This window comes from Camelus bactrianus, chromosome 19 (genome assembly GCF_048773025.1).
Source record: "Camelus bactrianus isolate YW-2024 breed Bactrian camel chromosome 19, ASM4877302v1, whole genome shotgun sequence".
Lineage (NCBI taxonomy): Eukaryota > Metazoa > Chordata > Mammalia > Artiodactyla > Camelidae > Camelus > Camelus bactrianus.
Window position 1 is genome coordinate 33,876,961 of NC_133557.1, and position 15,408 is coordinate 33,892,368.

The 15,408-nt window shown below is 49.3% G+C and overlaps 1 non-coding gene across 1 annotated transcript; it reads right to left on the bottom strand.

Annotated features, from left to right (window-relative positions):
• Nucleotides 1-7,368: 7,368 nt before the first annotated feature.
• On the bottom strand, nucleotides 7,369-7,475 carry LOC123613670 (U6 spliceosomal RNA). The gene has a single exon (XR_006721058.2). It is a non-coding gene; the product is annotated as a U6 spliceosomal RNA (small nuclear RNA).
• Between the last annotated feature and the right edge of the window lie 7,933 nt (nucleotides 7,476-15,408).

Consider the following 15,408-nt stretch of genomic DNA (forward strand, 5'->3'; position numbering starts at 1 on the left):
GGCGTGCCCTCCAGCCTCCAGCCCGGCGGGTCTCGGTCTGGAAGCGGGGTCCCGGCGTGGCCGCAGCTCCTGTCCCAGCTCGCAGGGCCCCGCACGGCGCGGCCGAGGAGTCGCCCGCACAGCCTCACAATCTTGGTCTTGACCGGCTGTGGAGGTTCTGAATTTTCCTTGGGTCCCCTCCGCACCTAAAGTCCCTTATTTTGATAGAAAAATGCCACAAGAGGACAGGCGGCGCAGTCACGCCTCTCCTATTCCTGACCCCTGTTTTCTCGTCCCTCTAGACGCTGCCAAGGTTGGGCCGCTCCTGACAGGGCCAGTCGTCCACGCAGCCCCGCTTACTCAGGGCCCTGCTGATAAGGCGTGCCGCCTCTCCTCCCGAAGTGGAGCCCGCCTTCCCAGCTTCCCCGCTTCCCTTGCTGCGCGTGCGCCCACGTGCCGGCGCCTGGCCGGTGTGTAGTGGGCGCGCCCCTTCTGGGCCTGGTCCTGGATACCACCCCCTGTCTGGGCCCTGGGAGCGCCTTGGTGGTGCCCGAATCCCACGGTGGTCCTGAGTTTATTGTTGAGACGTGGTCACTTGAGAGGGAGAGGGTGCTGACAGGTGGGACGTAGGGACAATGTCCTAGACCAGACTGGGCCGGCGGACTATGGGACACTGGCCTCCTGTGCCAGCTTGGCGGCTGAACCACTCGACTTCGGACCCAAAGTCCTGCCCCTTCCCCACTGCAGCTGACTGAGCTGTAGCCCACCCACAAGGAGTGCGCCCAAGCCAGACAAGGTCTCCATCACCGTCACCTCTGCTTCCATGTCGTGTGAACACGGGAAGAACGCCTTTGCTGACCCAGATGGTTAATGTCATGAGACCCCTTCCCCCAACACGCACAAACACACACACACACACACACACACACACACCCCTGGGGGAGGAAAAACCTCTTTTCCCTAGCAGTCAGGTCTTACTTTTCACCTTTGGCTGCTTTAAGTTCCCCTGTACCCTTTGGCAGCAAAGCGTGCAGCTGCGCTCGACTCTGGACCGTCCGTCCCCCATCCTGCCTGCGTAAGTTACCACGGTAAACTTCGTAATTGCGTATAAAGTTGCCCGCATCGGTTTTCAGGCTCAAGGTTCCTTCTCAGTTCGGAGGATAATACTCAGTATCTGCAATGCCCGACACGAGTCAAACCCGGGGTTCTGGTTTTGAGGCAGCATTAGCCCGCAGAGTACCTCGTGCCACGTTTGCTACCGAACCCCGAGGACACAGGTACTTGGGCACACAGTGTAGGTACGTCCGTGGGGAAGACGCTGGGAAGAGAAACTGCTATGGGAAAGGACATGTCCTTTCCCTTTCTCTCTTTTAAATATCGGATGCATATGGCCAAACCGCTCCTTACACATCGTACTAACGTGTACGGCCTGCAGTAACGTACAGGAGCGCGGGTTTCCACTCCTTTTCACCGGCCGTCTTTGCAAACCTTTGGATATTTGCAATCCAGTTGGACAAAATTCTTTCTCACATACAGTCGTAACAGTTTCAGTTTACATTTGTTCTAATATTTTGAAATCTGTACATGGAAAGTGATGGCCCTGCCTCTGCCTCGCTCACGACATGGCTTTCACCTTATTTCACTTAGAATTCCTAGAATTCGTCAGTTTTACTGACACGGGCTTTGCATGCTGTTTGCTGCTTGCAAGGCTCTTCCCCCAGGCCTTTCCTTAGTAAAAGGCTGTGATCTGAGTACTTGCGTCTCCCCAAGTTCTATGTTCAAATACAAACCCTCAAGGTGATGATGTTAGGAGATGGGGCCTCTGGGAGATGAATGGCATTAGTGTCCTCATAAAAGAGGCCCCAGAGAGGTCCCTCAGTCCTTCTGCCGCGTGACGGTGCAGTGAAAAGTCAGAGCTCTGAGGAAGCCAGCCCTCACCAGACAGTGAATTTGCTGGCGTCTTGATCTTGGACTTCCTAGTCTCCAGAACTATGAGAAATAAATGTTTGTTATTTAAAAGCCACTCTATTTATGGTATTTTTGTTATAGCAGCCTGATGGGCCTGAGGCATAGATTCTTTTCATCCTTTAAGACTCCGCTCAAATGCCACCTTTTCACAGAATTTTAACTATCGTACTTCTGCCCCCCTGCCTTTCTGCTATTTGCTGGATAGCATTTATCACACCCATTGTTATTTATTGGTTGGTTTGCATATTAGTATATTCTTTATTCCACCACAGAGAGGTAGGGTTGATGAAAGCAAGGAAGCAGTTTGTCCTGACGGTGCTGGCACACCCCGCACAGTCTGGCACATGGTGCTTGGGGCAAACACTGTTGTGTCCACATCCTCTCAGCCCATGCTGACTCCAGCTCTCCAGTGGTGATGGAGAGTTCCCATGAAGTCTCGGGAAGCCCTGAGCATACTGCCTAGAAGTTCAGGGAGGTTAATCCGTAACCAGTTGGGGACGAATGTGTCAGCCCTCCTTGGTAGCATAGGAGTGGGACTGGACCTCACCTGCCCACAGAGGTAACCAGCTCAGTCATGCCTGGCTCCTTGGGTTGGCTTTCTCTTCCTCATTGGCCTCCTTCCCAAATAAACTAAAGCTGACCTTTGAACAACACTGGTTTGAACTGCGTGGGTTCACTTATATGCCGATTTTTTTTCCCAATAAATACATACCAGAGTACTACACACTCCTTAGATGGCTGAATCGGCAGATATGAGGGTCAACTGTAAAACTGTGGATTTTCGCCTACCCTTCAAGTTGTTCAAGCGTCAGCTGTACTTGCAGCAAAGCTCTGGTGTCAGACTGCCTTTGCTGACACCCCAACTAGACAACACCAGTGTCTGTTTGCAGAACTAACGGATGGATGATTTCTGGCTTCCGCAGTTCTCACGAGTCAGCCAGAAGCAGCAGCCTAGGCCTGCAGGTGGAGGTTGACGGAAGCCAGTTGGCACCCACCGTGCAAATACAGGAGCCAGGAGGGACAGCTGAGATGTGGGCGGTGCAGGAAATGCATGCAGAGCAGGGAGGCCTGACGGCCCTGCTTTGAGGGTGAGAGTTTTAGACAAGGAAGATGAGTTACTAGGTTGCCTCAGTTGCCCCCATGTGACTAAGGACAGAGTGGAGAAAGCCTGCTATTTTGTGCAGGTCCTCCAGTCCAGAAGGACAGTGGCGCCTGCCCATTACATGAAGCCATGGAAGTGGATTTCCTGGTTCCCTGGGGCAGGGGCACGGCACCTGCTTTATCCACGTCTGCCCCGTTGCACACGGGCTTCTCCCCAGGACGGCGCTCCTTTGGCCAGCAGCTGGCGGGGCTGGGAGGTGATGCCGCTTTGGGGAGAGTGACAGGTATGAACACCCTGACTCCTTGCCACTCTCTCCCTTGTCCTCCAAGTGGGACAAGTCTCGGGCATGTTCTACAGTTGCCCAAGGTGGTCGCCGTCATGACTTTCCCTGCTCTGTCCCACTCCCCCCTGCTGACGTTTCCTGGGGTCACCTCCAGACACTGCCGGCCTCCATGCTTTCTCAGGATTGGTTTTTGGGGGAACTTGACCTAAGACACGCCTGGCTCACAGGTCATTGAGCTAATAATACTAAATAAAGTATCTTAATCACCTCCTTTATTTCCTCCTCCGGTCCTTCAGTCTATCACCACAAACCATTGCCTTCTCATCCAAATTTATCTCTTAACTTCCCGGAAAAGTCAGAGCTGCTGCACTTATGACAGGCCTTCCATTTTCCAAAACCTGGGGCCTGCATGGAAGATGTGAGGGAAAGCTCGACCTTGCCAAGCAAGGTTGGCTTTCATTGCTCTGCCTGCCACATTGGCTTCCTGCCGGATGCCCAGCTAAGGCCACTGCACCTTAGTGACAATCCAGCCGGGATGACAAGAAGTGCAGGAGAGCACTGTCTGGGAGAGCATTAGCGGCCAGGGGAGGGGGGTTTGTGTTTGGTTTTTTGAGTAGCTGTTACTTGCTGTCCTCCCCTCCGTGGACACCCTCAGCCTTTTCCCATTAAATGTATTTTATCCTTTATCAGATTAAGAAAACTTTCTTCTCAAGGGAGCCCTCCTACACTGCTGGTGGGAATGCAGTTTGGTGCAGCCACTGTGGAAAACAGTATGGAGATTCCTCAAAAGACTAGGAATAGACTTACCGTATGACCCAGCAATCCCACTCCTGGGCATGTATCCAGAAGGAATCCTACTTCAAAAGGACACCTGCACCCCAATGTTCATAGCAGCACTATTTACAATAGCCAAGACATGGAAACAGTTGCCATCAACAGCTGACTGGATAAAGAAGTTGTTGTATATTTATACGATGGAATACTATTCAGCCATAAAAACTGACAACGTAACACCATTTGCGGCAACATGGATGTTCCTGGAGAATGTCATTCTAAGTGAAGTAAGCCAGAAAGAGAAAGAAAAATACCATATGAAATCACTCATATGCAGAATCTAAAAAAAAAAAAATGAACATAAATACAAAACAGAAACAGATTCATAGACATAGAGTACAGACTTGTGGTTGCCAAGGGGGCAGGGGTGGGAAGGGACAGAATGGGACTTCAAAATTTGTAGGTACTGACAGGCATATGCAGAATAGATAAACAAGATTACATGGTGTAGCACAGGGAAATATATACAAGATCTTGCAGTGGCTCACAGAGAAAAAAATGTGACAATGAACATATGTATGTTCATGTATAACTGGAAAATTGTGCTCTGCACTGGAATTTGACACAACATTGTAAAATGACTATAACTCAATAAAAAAAATGTTAAAAAAATAAATAAAAGAAAACTTTCTTCTCTTTGTAGTTTAAGAGATTTTAAAAAACCATTAATGGACGTTGAATTTTATTTCATGTGTTTTATTCATCGATTGAGATGATTAGATGACTTCTCTCCATTAACTTGTAAATGTGGTAAAATTAATTCTTTTTTTCTTGTTGGTAAATTAAATTCTTAGGTTGAACCACTTCTGATTTACAATAGAAAGTTTTTGTATGTTGCTGGATTTGATTTTCTAAATTGTGTTTAGGCTCTTTGTTTCTATGTTCACAAAATAGATTAACTTCTAATTTTCTTTCTTACATATGCTTGTTTGGATTTGCTATAAGCTTACGTCAGCCTTGCAAAAGGAGTTGCAGACAGTGTTTGAAATCTTTAGAATGTTTGTGTAGTACTCAAGTGTTCTGTTTCTTGCATTTCCAGGGGATTATGCCTGTTTTCTATGCGAAACATTTTAGATGATTCCATCTCCCGGGGCTGGGGAGCCGGGGGGCGGGTGGGTGGCGATCAGAGCTCATGCTTAGCATGTATGAGTTTCCTGGGTTCAATCCCCAGCGTCTCCATCGGAAAAAAAAAACCCCAAAAACCAAAAAAAAACCCCAAAACCAGCAACAACAAAAAAGATGACTCTGTTTGCAATTATTCAAGTTTTCTGTTTCTTTTTTCAGGCAATTTTGGTATATTTCTAGTGAAATTTCTCCCTTTCACTTAAGTTTTCAACTTTATTGGTATGACATCACTCAGATCTTCTCAGCACTTGTAGTTACAGCCTCCTTTCATAGTGCAATTTCTTTGTGCCCTCCCTTTTTTCTCTTGATCAGCATTTCTAGAAATTTAAAAGTTTAGTTACTTCCCCCGTAAGAACTAACTTTTGTCTTTGTTGAACATCTGTTGTATCTTTGATATTTCTAAATGTCTCTCGTCTTTACTCTTTCTTTCTACTTTCTTTGAGTGTATTCTGTTTTTCCTCTAATTAATTTTCTCATTAATTTTCAGCCATCTTATACATGCATTTAAAGCTGTCACTTTCCCCTTAACACCGTTTTAGCCTTCTCCCACGAGTGTGCTGTGTTGTCTTTTTACAGTTGTCAGTCTGAAGCATTTTCTGACTTCCATTAGGATGTTTCTCTGTCCCATGAGTTAGGAATGTTTTACACTTTTAAATTAATTTCTTAAATTAACCATTTGTTGCACTGTGGTCAGGGATATAATCCCTGTAACACCCATTCTTTGAATTTGTTCAGGCTTGCTTTGTAGCCCCACTTGTGACTACTTTTTGTAAATTCACAGTTTTTATTTGAGAAGAATGTGTGCATTCCGGCTCCTGGGTGAATACAATGCAATACCCATTAGGTCACACTCGTGACATGTCAGAAAAAGCACTGAAACAACAGGACCCCTCACAGGTCTGAAGCGAGGGGAGGGTGACTGCTCCCACCTCGCTGGCCCAAGGCTGGGGCTCTGCTTTCCCAGCCAGGCATCCGAGCACCCAGCTTCCCGGAGCTCTGCGGCCCTCAACATGTGCTCCAAGGCCCTCCTCTCAGGAGAGTCTGAGCTTCAGGAGGGCAGGGATGTGTCTGTTTTCTTCCCCGATGTTCCCGCAGACAAGAGTAAACACTAAGTATTTAAGTACCGTGAATCAATGGCTGAGGAAAAGGTGGCCCCTTGTCAACATGCCAATCAAATTTAATAAGCAGATGTTTTTCTTTTTAAGCTCTACTTCATTTTTCAATTGGCAATACATTGCTATGGCTCAAAACTGAAAAGGTGCAAAATAACACACGGTGACCGTGTTCCCAGCCACCCGGTCCCCCTTTCTGGAAGCCACCGCTGCTAACAGCTTGCTTCTGCTCTGCCGGGGAGTTTCGTTCACGCGGAGCCTGTGTGCGTCTGTGTGTCTAACGTACTTTTCAGTCATAATACAGTGGTTCATCCTCGACCTTCCGCCCTCAGTTCTGAGCTCACATTTGAGGGTTTGGGGTCGTTTGCCGGGCGGACACCAGGTGGCAGCATAGACCGGGCTGGGGCTCGTCCCTCCAAAAACCTGGTGATCTCACGTGGTTTCCCGGCTCCCGCGGCCGTGAGTGCGGGGCGCGTGCGCAGCCAGACGCCCACCCGGTTTTAACGAATGAAAGAGGACTTGGCTGAGTTTAAAATCTGTGCCAAAACTGAGCCGTAGGACCTGACACGGGGCTCGGTGGGTTGTCGGATTTAGTTCACGGAGAAACACACGCCTGGAAGGCCGCTCCTGATCCGGGCTGTCTGCACCCGCCCCGCTGGCTTCAGCCCGCACGACAAGGGCACCTGCGGGGTGGCGGTCACCGCAGACGCCCCCGCACACGCTCCGTGCCCCCCACCGCGCCTCTCCCTAAGCTCTGGAAGACGGATGGCCCCTTGGTCCCCACGCGCCGCGCGGTTCTCTCCGCCCCTGGAGACGCCCCGCTCCCGCTCCTCCCCTCCAGCCTCCTTCAGGTGAAGCTCCGGGCCTGGGTAGATATCAGATTGCCTTCTGTATACCTTGTTATAGATGCGTTTTCCATTTAACGATATATCCTGGAGGTAATTACTTATTAATATACACAATTTTTAAAATTGGAACTCTTTACGAATGTGTGTGTCATCCCTGCGCAGGGGCCACGCTAATCTTCTCTGTATTGTTCCAGTTCCAGCACATGCGCTGCCGAAGCCAGCACTGGAAAAACTTTTTTTTCAGCTTAAAAAAAAGTGAGCTGCAGCTTACTGCACCTGGCAAACTACACAAATCTTAAGTGGGAGGCTCGATGATTTGCAGACCTTCCCACCAGCAGCACCAGCAGCTCCTGGTGTTGGGGAGCACGCCCCGCAGACCCCTCTTGCCCCTCCGAGACGCACGCCCTCCCGTAACCACAGCTGTGACTCCCAGAGAGAAGGGCAGCTCTCCCTGGTGGCGGCCTGGCCAGCCGATGCACAGATGTGGCATATTTAGCCCCATTCCTCCAGCCTTTCGCTGTTAGAAATGATGACTCACTGGCTGCCCTGCACACGCACCACCTCTTGTCTTCGCACCTTTACTGGCAAGCCCAAACTCGTCTCATAAAAAAACACATGAAAAGTAATTTGGCTAAGGTCCTCTGGGTCTTGCTACTTCTGCCTACGATTCTCTCTTCATTCCACACTGACTCCTTCCCCTCCTCTGAATTCCTGTTGTTCTTCAGCCCCCACCCTCTTGCTTGTCCCTTGAAGGTGTCCTCCAGCTTTTCCCACCAGAACAGACACACCCGAGGGCCTGGACACGGACTTGTCTTTGTGTTCCTATGCTTGACACAGAGGCTGGAAAATCCAGATCAAGCTCAGTGTCGGCTGATAAATTTGTGTGCCTGTGTATTAGACTTCATGAGAGTTACAGATACCAGTGCCCTCAAGGATAGACATTTGTCTGCTAAACAGTTAAGCAACTGTTCATAATAGACTGTGGAGCAGACTCTAATTGCTTAGTTTAACAGCTATTAGTCTCTTACCGAGGCTCTTACTAAGATACTTTCCCATGTAGCCACAGTGCACACATCAAAATAGAAACTTGACGCTGATGGGCCTGTCATGGAATCCACGTGTACCACGTTTCACAGATTGCACCAAGAGCGTCTTTTATGGCAAAACAAAACAGAACAGGACAGAACACAAACTCTCTCCTTTACCTTCCTTCCTTTTATGCAATTTATGCTACAGGATAGTGTCAAACAATCAGCTAGCCATTAGTAGGGGTTAACTCTGGGTATGATGGCAGTAGAGGCAGATGAGCTAGAAATGTAAGAGGAGGCAGTCATTTCCTCAGGGAAAGAGACAGCCAAAGAGAGCTCAGCTAAGGCGACTGTCATCCCTGGAAGGGGGAAGGGTCAGGTGACTGCAAATGCCCTGTGCAGTCTGAGGAGTGACAGAGAAGTTGCCCGTGTTAGGAGAAGTAGACATCAACAGAAAGGTCTGGACAAGCCACTAAGCAAAGAAACAGGCACCAGCAAGCCCTGGTAATAAATGTCCAGAGCTGCTACAATATATTGCCCAAAATGTCCAGTTTTCAACAACAAAAATGTGATACATGCAAAGAAACAGTAAAATGTGACTCATTCACAGGAAAAAAGCAGTCAGTAGAAATTATCCCTGAGGAAATCAAGATGTTGGACTTACTAGACAAATACTTTAACACAGCTTTTGTAAATATGTTCAAAGAACTAAATAAAAATGTCTGAAGAGCTGAAGTAGGATGTGAGAACAATTATCTCACCAAATAGAAAATGTCAATAAAGAGAAATTATTTAAAAAGAACCAAATAGAAATTCTAGAATGGGTAAAGGACAATGACTGAAATGAAATATTAGTAGCAGATTTGAACTGTGGAATCAAGAATCAGCAATTTTGAAAATAGGTCAATTGAGATTACCTGGTTTGAGGAACAGAAAGAAAAAATAATAAAAACAGAGTATAAAAGACATGTGGGACACTATCAGGCATACAAAAATACACATAATGGAAGTCCCAGTAAGAAAGGAGAGAAAGGGGCACAAAGAATATTTGAAGTAGTTTAAAACTTGTCAAATTTGATGCAGAACACAAATCTGCACGTTTCAGAAGCTCAACAAACTCCACGTAGGACCAGCTCAAAGAGATCCACATAAAAAACACACCATAAACAAACTGTTGAAATCCCAAAACAAAGAGAGAATCTTGAAAGAAGAGAGAAGTGACCTACAATTTATTACCTATAATGGATTCTTGTAAGATTGACAGCTGATTTCTCATCAGAAACCACAAGGACCAGAAGGCAGTTGGATGATACAAAGTATGAGGAGAAAAAACCTCCATAATTCTGTATTCAACAAAAATGCCCTTCAAAAATGGAGGAGGAATGAAGACATTCCTAGAGGAATGAAACCTGAGGGAGTTAGTCATTAGTAGGCTTGCCCTACAGGAAATGCAAAAAGGAGTCCTTTGGGCCGAAATGCAAGGACAAAAGACAGTAACTTGAATTCACGTGAAAAAGCAAAGGACACCAAAAAGGTAACTATATAGTTAAATACAAAAGAGCGTATCCTGTGTTTTTGTTTTTAAGTCTTTTCCTTTCACATGTGATTTAAAAGACAACCATATAAAGCAATAATTATATGTATATTTTTATTGAAGTATAGTCAGTTTACAATATTGTGTCAATTTCTGGTGCACAGCATCATGTTTCAGTCATACATGAACATACACATATTCCTTTCATATTCTTTTTCATTGTAGGTTACTACAAGATATTGAATATAGTTCCCTGTGCTCCACGGAAGAAGCCTTTTGTTTACCTATTTTATATATAGTAGTTAGTATCTGCAAATCTTGAATTCCCAATTCATTCCTTCCCACCCCCTTCCCCCCGGGTAACCACAAGTCTGTTTTCTGTCTGTGAGTCTGTTTCTGTTTTGTAAATAAGTTCATTTGTGTCTTTTCTTCTTCTTTTTTTAGATTCCACATATGAGTGATATCATATGGCATTCTTTCTGGCTTACTTCACTTAGAATGACGTTCTCCAGAGCCATCCATGTTGCTGCAAATGGCATTTTATTGTTTTTTATGGCTGAGTAGTATTCCATTGTATACATATACCACAACTTCTTTATCCAGTCATCTGTTGATGGACATTTAGGTTGCTTCCATGTCTTGGGTATGGTAAATAGTGCTGCTGTGAACATTGGGGTGCAAGTGTCTTTTTGAATTAGAATCCCCTCCAGATACATAAAGCAATAAGTATAAGACAGTGTTGAACTTACAGTGTGTAAGGAGGTGATTTGTATGACGGTAGAAGGACACAAGGGGGAGAAGGGGCGGAGCTGGACTGGAGCAGAGGTTCTGAACACTATTGAAATGAACTAGCATTAGTCAGAACTGGATTACTATCAAGTAATACGTATTGTAATCCCCAGGACAACACCAAAATATCTTCCCAAAACATAGTAAAATAAACAGCAAAGGAATGAATTAAAATGATGTACTAGAAAATATTTAACACAGCAAAGATAGTTATGGGGTAATAGAAGAACAAAAAAGCCATAAAACATGTAGAAAACACATAACAACGTGGAAGGCATGAACCCTACCTTATCAGTAATTACTTATCATGTAAATGGACTAAATATTCCAATAAAAAGGCAAAGATTGAGAGACTAGATTAAAAAAAAAAACCCCAACAGATTACTGTCTACAAGAGACACATGTTAACTTCAAAAACGCAAATAGCTGGAAGTGGAAGAGTGCGAATATTATATCAAGCAAACAGTAACCAAAAGACAGCTGAAGTGGCTACACTAAGATCACACAAAATGGACTTTCAGACATTTTTACTAAAAACAAAGATGTATATTTCAGAATGATGATAGGGTCAATCTGTCAGGAAGACCTGACAATTATAAGCATATATATATACACCTAAAACAAGGTAAAAACAAGTGAAGCAAAACTGGAGCGACTGAACTCAAAATACATGAAGAAAAAGCTGAAGTAACTGAACGAAGAAACAACTGAACAGTAACAGCTGGAGACCTCAGTGTCCAAGTGTCAGCAGCGAACAGAAACTCAAGGAGACAGTCAAGAAAGCACATTTATGGTTTGGCAATTTTTTTTAAGAATAGAAAGGTTGTCCTCTGTACCTCTCAGAAGTCGAGAGAGTCCTGGACCACTTTTATTTATCAAGGTTCCAGGAATATTAAAATGCAAATAGCAAAAGTAGGTTGTAGGGGAAGGGCACAGCTCAGTGGAGGAGCATGTGCCTAGCATGCACGAGGTCCTGGGTTCAGTCCTCAGCACCGCCATTAACAAATAAATAAATAAAAGTATTAAACCTAATTATCACCACCTCAACAAAACAAAACAAAAACAGTAGGTTGTGACTATGGTGGAAAAAAATCAATAGTTGTTGCCTGTGAGGTGGGACTGAGTTGACTAGAAGGGTCCAGAGAGCTTTTAAGGAGCTGGAATGTTGAGCATCATGGGAAGGGTGGCCCCGGGGGCTGCACACTTTTGTCCAGGCTCTGGAACTGGGCACTCTGGAGTCGAGTGTGACCTTGTATGTGGTTTACCTGAAAATGCCCCCCGCCCCTGCTCACCTCTGGTTAATGACACACGTGCTGGTGTGTTTGGTGGAAGGACACGGATGTCAGCAACTTGGGTGTCAAGCTCGAGGGCCTGACGAGGACAGAGGGAGCGATCTGTGGTGAGGCAGACACAGCACGGGTGTAAGACCTGGAGAATGTGTGAGGGCTCAACGGGGTTCACAGTGAACTTCCTGTGTCTTTGGAATTTTGCATAATAAGATGTGGGGCGAAGATGGGTGACTGAAAAGTTGCAGTAGATTTCAGGTATTTGCACTTAACCAGTGATGCCTTCAATACACTGAAATACAGTGCAGTGAAGTCAAGCCTGAATTTGTGGAAAATAGTGATTTATGGCGTAAACATGTGGTCTCATAATGGGACACAAGTTAAAAGTACTAGGAAGCACCTTTTACCTTTTAGAACCTGACAGTGTACATCAGAGTTACACTCCTGCTTTGTAAAAACCCAGACTCCTATACGAGCTTGGTCAACCTGTCCGAAGCCTGAATTTGCTGGGGCCTGAGATGACATGGCTTTCGGCCCCCAGCACCACCCAGTCTGTACCCACGGGATCCCTGACTAGCTCCTCATCCCTGGCCCTCCCGCCCCCACAGGCCCTGGTCCTTTACTGTGCCTGCGAAGAACAAAGCTTTAACATTTACTAAGCGGGAGGTGACAGGTCCTTTCCATCTCTTTCTATTCATGGCTTCAGCTAATAATTAGTCGCCTGAAGAATGAGGCAATCTGTTTGGTGGGGGAAGGGCCATTAGCCAAACCAATTAGCATCTTGGTTCTGGCCACCTTGGGAATTAATTTAGTCTCACGGCCCATTTGAGTTCTGCAAACATTGTTGTCTCCTCAAGACTGAAGTCGTGATAGTTAAACAGAGGCAGCCCTGGGGACCCAGATGCCGAGGATGCCCTGCAAGGCAGGCTGGCCAGGTCAGCCGGTGGCTTTTGTCCCGCCCACACGCCGACTCCATTCTTCTCCCAGGACGTGGCAGCTGGCCGCGGACAGCGCAGGCCCCAGCCGCCTGCGGAGGGAGTGGCGGCTGCCCCGAATGGTTGCACACTCCAGCAGGTCTTTTGTCTTCTCGGAGGACACTCCAACTGCCCGTTACCAGTCTCCCTTCGCACAAAGGGGGTGGCCGTCTGTCTGGACATGTACCATTGAGGGTGGCAGTCTGGGGTGTCCCCTGCTTGGAGTGGGTGCGGAGACTGGCGTAGAGACCCCAAGGCGGGATTCGTCAGGCAATTCAATTAAGGAGATTCCAGGAATCGTGGGATCTAGATACTGGGGCTCCTGGGGGAACTTGGGGAATGTTCTAAGATCTTTTCTCTCTGGAACCACCCAAGCCTGACAGTCTGGAATCCTCTCTTAATAGAAGCAAGGCCTCCTGCCTCTAACAACTGTTGCTGGAAGAAAATTCTCTGGATCATGCAGATTCCTCTTCCAAGGGGCATCAGTAGCGGCAGACTTTCCACCTCAGCGGCCCCAGCAATGGGAAAGCGGTCCTCGTGAGACCACAGCAGTGACCAGGCTGGCCTCTCATCCCACTGCAGCCTTGGCCTTGACGTTATCATCCCCATTCAGGGAGCGGGGAACTGAGGCTTTAAAGGGACTAGGACCCAGCCAGATACAGGGGCTCACTCGCAGAGTGGCCGGTTCCCAGGCCTGTGCTGCCCGCCCCCAACCCGCTCCCTCCTCCCGGCTGCATCTCCTTCCTCCGCCCGCAGGTCTCAGGGCCGCAGTCCCAGGCCGGCTTTCGGGCTCCCTCCAGGGGACAGCGCCCAGGCCACAGGTGAGCGAGACAGCACTACTGTTGACTGCAGACAACTCCGTCTGCGCTGAGTGCCCTGCGGGGGCGGGAAGAGCCTCCAACTGTCCGCATCCGTTGCTGGGATGAGCTGTCCCAAGAGGATTTCGAGAGCCAAGCCGGGAAGTGGTGGGGGTGGGGTGGAGGCGCTGCCCTAGAGGTCTGGCCTCAGCAGTGTCTCCTCAGAAAGAGTGGGGTGGGGTGGGAGGGGCTGGGAGTGGAGCTGGGAGGTGTGGCCAGAGCTCGGGGTCAAGGCAGGGAGGGGACAGAGGCCGGAGAGCAGGTCCTGGGGGCTCTGCGTGGGGGACGATGCGCGACAGTGCTGGTGGGAGGAGCTTAGCCTTCCTGAGGAGGGGGTGTGGAATGCGAAGCAAACTGGGGGTGGGGTCCCACCACGTGGCCCACGGGACAGTCCCAGGGCCCCTCGCCTCCCTGCACTGAGACGCTGTTGGTCCCTGGGTGGGTGGAAAGACGGCCCCGAGCGTCGGGGCAGCCCCAGATGTCCTGTGGCCTCATGGGATCCGGGGGCAAGGGGGCGCAGCAGTAACCGAGGTCTCCAAGCCGAGGGCTGCACGTTCCCCAGGCTTGGGCGCTGAGTTCGAAGGCGCTGGATTCAGACTTGGGCTCGGCACCGCAGACCTGAATGAGGATTTGGTGCAGGGGGTGTCGTTGGGATCCTGTGATCCTGGGAGCCCTGAGCGGGACTGGGGGAGGGGACGGGGAGGGGACAGGGCCAGTCCAGCCTATAGACTCCGCTTTCTTTATAGGCACTCTGCTCAGGCCTGATGGGGGCCTCGGGAGCCTGGCTGGGGGAAAGCTGAGGTCTCCACCCGCTAACCATAGTCTGTGGTTGGCTGGGGCGGCCCCTGGGGATGTTGGCTCTTGGCCCCTCTGCCTGCCCTGGTGTGGGCTCAGTAAGAGCCGCCTGCGAGCTCTGGTTGGAAGATGCCGGGCTGAGAGGAGGAGGCGGGGTGTCTGCTCCTCCGAATGTGCTGACCACCGCCCCCTCCGCTGCCCCTCCTCTCGGCCCCTCCTCCCATCCTCCCCGACTGCTTCTCCCTGGAGTAATCTGATGCGTCTGCCTTCAGGGCTGGGGCTCCTTGGACGCGGGTGTGGGTACCCGTGGGAGTAGACCCGCAAGGCCGTTCCTCCCCGGGGGGCCTCAGGCACACTCTCGAAGGCCCCACAGAGAGAAGGGCCCAGCGACGCACCCCGACATCGCCGCCTCCCCCGTCTGCACACCTGCTCCCGGAGCTCGTCCGCGCACGCGCACCTGGAGCACTCTTGCCCCTGCTGTTGGAGGGGCTTCTCGAGAAAACCCGCAGCGCGAGCCAGCACGCGTGGGGACGTGGTCCTGAGCCTGTGTTTCCGCGGGAGGCGAGCCTGGTCCCGCAGGGCGCGTCTGCAGCCCGAGACGCGGCCCCTCCCGCACCGGCCGGCTGCGGCCCTCGGCCCCTCGCGGGGCCGGGGCAGGTGTCAGACTCTCCCGGCCGCGGCCCGGTCGGCCTGCGCGGAGGGGTGAAGGCACGCCCTTTCTGCTCAGCTGCCCGAGGATTGCTTACTTGTCTCTGGAGTTCAGCAGCTTCATACTAGGCGGGGTCTCCGTGGTGGGCATCCTGGTTGATTTTCTCACGTGTGCTCTGCACTCTTTCAGGCTGTAGTTCTAAATACCGCCCCCCCCCCTTTTAATGTTTCAGGGAAGTTTTCTGC